We start from the raw sequence: 7,564 nt of genomic DNA, 5'->3' as shown, positions 1-7,564 counted from the left end.
CCACCAATGGCCGGGCAGGCGGGCCGCTTGCAAGGACAGGATCGCTCAGCGGTCACCTGTCCAAGCAGCAGGCACGCTCGGCGTTGCTTGATCTGGTTATCTTGCGATAACCGCCGTACCCACTACACTGCGCCATTGGCAAAACATGAATTAAAAAAAACAAAGTTATTTCTAACACTATTAGGCCTAGTGTTTAACCAGTTTTCAGTAAAAATCTTTTTTAATAAATATGAAGGGTTTATTCCCGTCATTTGAATTGTATTATATTGTAGGGGAAGGGTAATCTTTTAAACAATTAATTAGATTAACTGAATGTCTTTTATAAATATTTACTGTTCTTCGTCAATGCATCTTATTGGGTTAACTCGTCATATTTATGGAATGAAAAGCTTATGAAGATACATAATATATTTTATATATATATGTATATTTAGAACTATATATATAGTTCTAAATATTATATAACAAATAGCAATATTGATCAACTTATATAAATAAAAGCAATCTAAGTGTTAACCGACTTCTCAGCATCACATTCAATAAATACTTAAGTAATGTCAATGTTTATTTCAGTAATGAGGTTTAGTATGCAGATATACAACTTAAATGAAGCAAAATATTTAATATTATTGAGAAATATGCCCATTATTCTCTAAAAATATTGTTTATATTTTCCTAGTTGGCAGCTATTACTAACGTCACAAATCACTATAAATCCGCATTTATGCACTCACTTCAGTACTCACTGACTGAAAACGTGTTATTTATAGGGATTTAACGTCACTAATAACTTTAAATTCGCATTTATTTACTTCTGTACTATTACTGATAGAAAATAAAATACAAATAAAGGAAAAGTAACGTGTATGAAATACATATTTATACTATTCACTTTTTTTGTCTACATGACTGTCATGGGTGTAACTACAATACATAAGGCTCCTTGTTATTCCATTACCAAAACTGCAATTAGATCCTTGACCCCGTAGACAATTAACGGAAAGTAATAGAGTTGTTGTTCTGGCCGATTGCCAGGGAAAAATATCCATCCTATTTTTCACAATGTTTTCAAATTAAGCTTTATAGTTTATGTTATATTTTAAAACTAGTAACTATTTTACTCGGGATCAACTGTAGCTCTAAAATGGTTTAATAATATTTTTGGCTTCATCTATCTATTCCTTCATAATGTGGCATACGAGTATTTAGTATGATGTATAAGGATGCTGATAAATCACATTTTAACAGTTAGAGATAATTATTTTATTACTTAAAAATGCTTTATTAAAATTTTGTGTGATAGCTATTAGGCCTAGTGCTCGTAAACTCCATTTTCAAATCATCTCAACTAAATGTTTCGGCAGCAGAAGTTTCCACTGAACAAATCACTCTCGTATCTATATACTGAGAGTTTTATAGTATATAATGGACGACTAAAAGCATTTTTTGTTAAGCTCAAAGTTTATCCTCACACATTTCAGTATTACCAATTGTTCCATTTCATAATTTTTTATTATATTTTCAATAGCTGAAAACCCAAACAGAAGTTATATTATTATCTGACTATAAAAAGGAAATTTAATGATTTAGACTACCGCAATGAACTCTAATAAGTGTAAAATGTGTTTCCTTATTAGGATTAATGCAGAGTGTACTTGTACAAATAAACATTTGTATCAAGAAATTGAATTCCCAGTATTTTGTATCATATTTTATTCACTTATAATTTCAATCTAAGTTCAAGATCTTAATTTTAATAAATTGAATATTTATTTGGATATAATTCTTAAAGATTTGTGGTTATTTCTTGATTTTGTGGTAACTAAGGTAAAATTGGGTCTTTTACAAATAAGGTAATTTTAGGGTTTAACTAACCACATTATACAATTTTTGAAACCGTGTTTTTCACTAGATTCAACGTCTAAATTTTACCACCTTGCATTTGATAAGATCACTTTGTTATATCATACCGGTTGTACAACTACTCAGCTAAAAATGGTGCACTATAACAGTAGGTATTTTATTATGTTCACATTATAACTCAAACATAAAACCATATGTAAAATCAAAAGTTTTTTCGAATCCTTAGAGGATAAAACTTAAGTATCCCTGAACGTCCATCCGCTGTAAATGCATCTTTAGAGGTCAACATACTAAATGTAATAGTATAAAAAAGTATCTGAAAGAGAAAAATACTTTTGTAATTATCATGGAGTCATGTTCATTAAAACTAAAACCAGCCGATATAAGTGAAATACTCTTCTTTTATCATTACGAATAACCAATAAATTGGAGGGATAAAGAGAATTGAATGGGAAAACATGATGGTTGGAGTATTTACGATGGGCAATGGATTTATTACTTTAACAAGCTATAACTTTTATTAATCTGTGTGGGCTTTGTTGTGTACTTTCAAGTGAAATTTGAAAAATAACCACTGTACTTCAAACATGGAAAAAATTTAAGATTGTTGCTTACTTTATGTTTATGCAATGATTTTTGTAAGCAAAAATGAAATACATGAAATGTTTTGCAGAACACGTTCAATATCGTATATATTTTCTTGAGAAGAACAAGGCTGAACGTAAGTTGTGTGTATACTTACTAATGTCCTGGGTACAGCAGCGATCTACGACCACAGCAAATGCCATGTCAGATTTCGACTGATCTGCTTACTAGAGTAGTGTAGAAATCACGAAAATCTTTAGTAGAAAAATATTAGGAATTTTCTGATCGCAAGTCCCCCCTTTTAACACAAGGCCTGGTCTAGGTTGTGAGGTCAATTACTGTACAGAGCTGCAAAAGTGTCTTGACTGTCAGTCGCTGTTAAAATAGTGTATATATTTGTCATTAATTTTACTGTGCTGCAGAAATGCATGTCAAAGATGAGCTCAGAAAAGTACTAGTTATAAATAGCCCTTACCATCAGTGCACTTCTTGCAAAAAAAGGAAAACGTCCCTCGGGATAGAATCTAATTTCAATCTCAGATCTCGTAATACTCGTAGTTATATATGTATTAAATAAAACACAACACTTTGAAAATATTATAATCCGTATCAACTTCCAATCAGTACTAATTTAGAGAAAATATACTTTTTGCCTTTAATTCACTGTTAAACGTTTTTCGTAACAGTTAAATGTTACGAGTATTATGGCGTATAAATAGTCGTAATGATTTAATATACTCTGGAACAGGGAAAAAGTTTTTTTTTTAATTATTGGACGTGAATAGGCTCTCATAACTTTATGCACCAAATATAATGAAACGGCAGTGAAAACCATCAAGCTTTCACTGAAATTGTGGATCTATGAATTAAAGGTAAGAATTGTCTTCTTGTCAAGATTTCAATTAAGTCTAGAACCTGAATGAAGGCTTCTCAGCTGTCTTCAGATTATAGATAATAATGTACCACTTAAGTGTAATAGTATTATAATAAAGATTCACATTTTAAAGACTCTTTAGTTTTCACCACATTAAAGAGGAAATTAACCAAAGTCTTAAATGCAGACATAGATTCCTGCATTTCTTAGACTTTCCTGTTTATTTAATTTTAACATCAAATTAAACTGTACGTTAGTAGTACACAACGCTGCAAACCAGATCTCAAAAGTATACTGCCAAAATGGTGATATTTAAAAGTTCCTTAAACTTATTTAAGCAGTTATAAGTTAAATAATTGCAACAAAAGCATTAAAGAATCCATTACTAATGCCTTGCAAACAGTAACGTGATAACTTGAGAAACAGTGGTAGTTATAAACAAACTCTACCATGTGCATAAATACCGTAGCTACAAACTTCTAAATCAAAAATCACCATTAGGGTTCTCTTCTACAAGTATTTATTTATTATTAGGCATTTAATTACAACAATGTAACGTTATGAGTGGGAAAGAATAAATTTTTGTATGGTGTGTGGTTTAGGAGAGAATGATTTAATTTATCACACAAAGACACCCTCCTTCGAAAGAGAACTATCTTAAACACATAATTTGTATAATGGTGTTCTAATCAAGAGTCACTGTCCAGTGGTAAGTTCTGTGAGTTTAATTTGTAGAAATATATTAACAACCTTAGGAGTTATATCTTAAGAACTCATTACAATTTCCTGTCTTTTTCACCTTAATCTGAATGCTGAATAGTTGCCATTTCCAATTGTGTATTTCTTCGTTACTCTGGTAAAAGAAGATGGCCTGAAAGATATGTATTCAAGGCCTAAATTACTAACACATATTTGTGTTTTAATACTTGAAATATCCCTCAATACATCAATGTAAGTGATATTTTAATTTAGGAATACAGAAAACACGATATGTGGACATGGATTTAATAATTGTAGAACATTGCTTGTTGAATAACCGTATTCCTTATAGACTATGTAGCGTAACACATATTTGTGTTTTAATACTTGAAATATCCCTCAATACATCAATGTAAGTGATATTTTTATTTAGGAATACAGAAAACACGATATGTGGACATGGATTTAATAATTGTAGAACATTGCTTGTTGAATAACCGTATTCCTTATAGACTACGTAGCGTAACACATATTTGTATTATTATAAGTTACAAGTAATAAATAATACACAAGTTTACTCAAGAACCCTTTGTAACTTGCCTGCTTATGGCGTGCAAATGTGAACTTAAACAAAACCTTGTATAGGCATAGCATTGCTAAAGGCTGCTTCAGGCTTCCCGTAAAGCAACCCCTTAAGGCTTTCGATATCGATATGCAGGTGCGATATAAATTCAAATATGATTATTCATAATTATAAAATTGTTTTCTTTTAGAACTGTAATTTTGCACTATATTGTGTGTGTGTGTGTGTGTGTGTGTGTGTGTGTGTGTGTGTGTGTGTGTGTGTGTGTGTGTGTGTGTGTGTGTGTGTACTTTTATTTAAAGTCTTAAATATGCTATATTTTTAATTAACATTCTTACAACAGCACTCAGACATTGATGCTATATGAGAAGGTAATAACTAGAACATATGCAAGTGTGTAATATATCAAAAATAATAATATTTATTTTATTTTATATTACAAGAGCTACTAATTATTCGGTTTTCATTTAAGACATTTGTATCACCATAGGCTTTTAGAATGTAAGGTAAAATTTACCTTGAACTTCAAATTCAATTAAATGGCCTTTAAGTTCTTAAAAATATGCGCTGTGTCATTTGACTAATTTTCATCAAACAAGAATGAACATGGTTTGTATTACATGACTTTAACTTCAGAGTATTTAACATGAATTATAATTTCTTAACCAAACATCATGGGGTTGGAAGGAATTTCTACAGTTAACAGTGATGAATGGACCGCACCTACTGAATAATTTATCGCTATCCTAAGGAATATTGTTCCAGTTAGTAAATAATATATTGAATTGAATGAGAGGTTATTTATTGTATAATTTTATATATTGGAATTTATTGTATAAAGGACTTAATTTAAAATGATGTTTTCTCATTGAATATCTATCTAATTAGAGATTGAGTAGTATTTAATTTTTCATTTGTTTACGTTTACAATTAGGGGGTAAAATACATTATTTAATTTGCCTTAGTCTATAAATCAATTTTTCTATACTAAAAATGTTTTCCTGTTGTAAAATTTCCAACACTTATACATTACTGAAAGTTTAATCGTATAAGTATGATCATACAATTATTAATATTCATATTGGTTATTGAAATTGTATTTATATGTTACCGGCAAAGTGTAAAATCAGGCATTGTATAGAATACCTAGGCATTCTATACATTGCCAAAAGTAAGCAGGCAAAGTGTGAAATTTTAAACATTTCATACTTTGCCTAGGCATTCTATAGAATGCCTGCTGGAGTTCAGGCAGAGTTAAAGATCTGTCTGTTCCATTGTTTTCAAGTTACAACGTGCTTGCCTCACCTACTCCCCCCGCCCATCCCTGCTATAACGCTGCTCTCAGTTCTGTTCCGTCACGCCACAGTATTGTGCTAGGCCTACGCTTCAGTTCTGTTCTGTCGTGCCACTGTATGGTTGCTTGAAAATGTCACAAGTGAACAGTAGTATCAGTAGTTCTAGTGATCGTTTATCGCTAATGAAACTTCGTTTTAGTGCCGAACTTGTAAAAATTCGGAATGCAAGTGCTAAAAAATATTGGTTTTTTTTACTGAAGACGACTATAAGAAGCTGGTGTTGGAGGTCAAAGATGCCAAGGCCAAGTCCAGAAAGGAACCTCGTCACTACTGGCTACTCAACAGGTATGATGTAATGATCGTAGAAAATGTGCAAAAACTAATACACCCATTAAAACAAGGAGACAGTGTTGTAAAATTTTATGTCCACGATTCAGATTTATTTACTGTTCTCCATGAAGCTCATGTAGCTATTGGTCATGGTGGAAGAGATCGAATGTTAAAAGAGCTAGATATTAAGTACAAAAATGTTACACGTCATGATGTTGAGCTATATATTAGTTTGTGTGAGCCATGTCAGAAGAAACAAAAGGGTTCGAAAAGAGGAGTGGTAGTAAAGCCCCTAATTTCATCAGAATTTAATTCTCGTTGTCAAGTAGATTTAATTGATTTCCAGTCACAGCCCGACAGGGAGTTTAAGTTCATAATGGTCTATCAGGATTATTTGACAAAATTTGTGATTCTTAAGCCTCTCAAAACTAAAACCGCTGAGGAAGTAGCATATCACCTAGTTGATATTTTTACTCTCATTGGAGCACCAAGTATATTGCAGTCAGACAATGGAAGGGAGTTTGCAAACAAAATAGTTTACAATTTAAAAGATTATTGGCCTACGTTAAAAATCGTTCATGGCAAACGTCATTCTCAAAGTCAGGGTAGTGTAGAACGTGCAAACCAAGATATTGAAAACATGATTTCGACTTAGATGCAAGATGAAAAAACTGATCGTTGGAGTGAGGGATTGAGATTTGTGCAACTTATGAAAAATAGAGCTTTACATTCAGGAATCAAAAGAACGCCCTATGAGGCTCTCTTCGGCTGTAAAGTAAAGGTCGGTCTTACAACATTTTCTCTGCCTCGAGACATTTTGGATTCCATTAACAGCGAACAAGATTTGGAAAGAGTGGTTAATAACATGCACACAACAGAAACACAAACAATGTAAAGTCTAGAACCTCCACTCCAAACCGATCATAACACTTCAGAAGTCAATGAGGCAACCGTTGATGTCTCGGTCAGTTCTAGCCTTCTACAAATGTGTAGCGTTTGTTTGCAGCAAACTAATGAGAAACAAAACTGCACAAAATGTTTAGCGGACATACATATTTCATGTGGCCATTCAATTCAGGGGTGTGATGATACTGAAAAAACCCTGTTGTGTGTCCCTTGTTTTAATTCGGAAAATATTGATAAAGAGAGGAAGAGGTCAAAAGCTTGTCTTGAAAAACAAGCTAAGAAAATGAAAGCTAATTCCGATAAAAAGTTTCCCCCGTCACCAAAGGAGTCACTGTTCGTGTTCCAATTCCTGACGTTGACAAAGGAAGAGGTTGACTTGAGAAATATTCTGGCAGTGGTCATGGATACGACAGAAGATGGGTTTTACAA

The sequence above is a fragment of the Homalodisca vitripennis genome, chromosome X (assembly GCF_021130785.1).
Source record: "Homalodisca vitripennis isolate AUS2020 chromosome X, UT_GWSS_2.1, whole genome shotgun sequence".
In the NCBI taxonomy this organism is placed as follows: Eukaryota; Metazoa; Arthropoda; class Insecta; order Hemiptera; family Cicadellidae; genus Homalodisca; species Homalodisca vitripennis.
Note: the sequence above shows the minus strand (reverse complement) of the source record.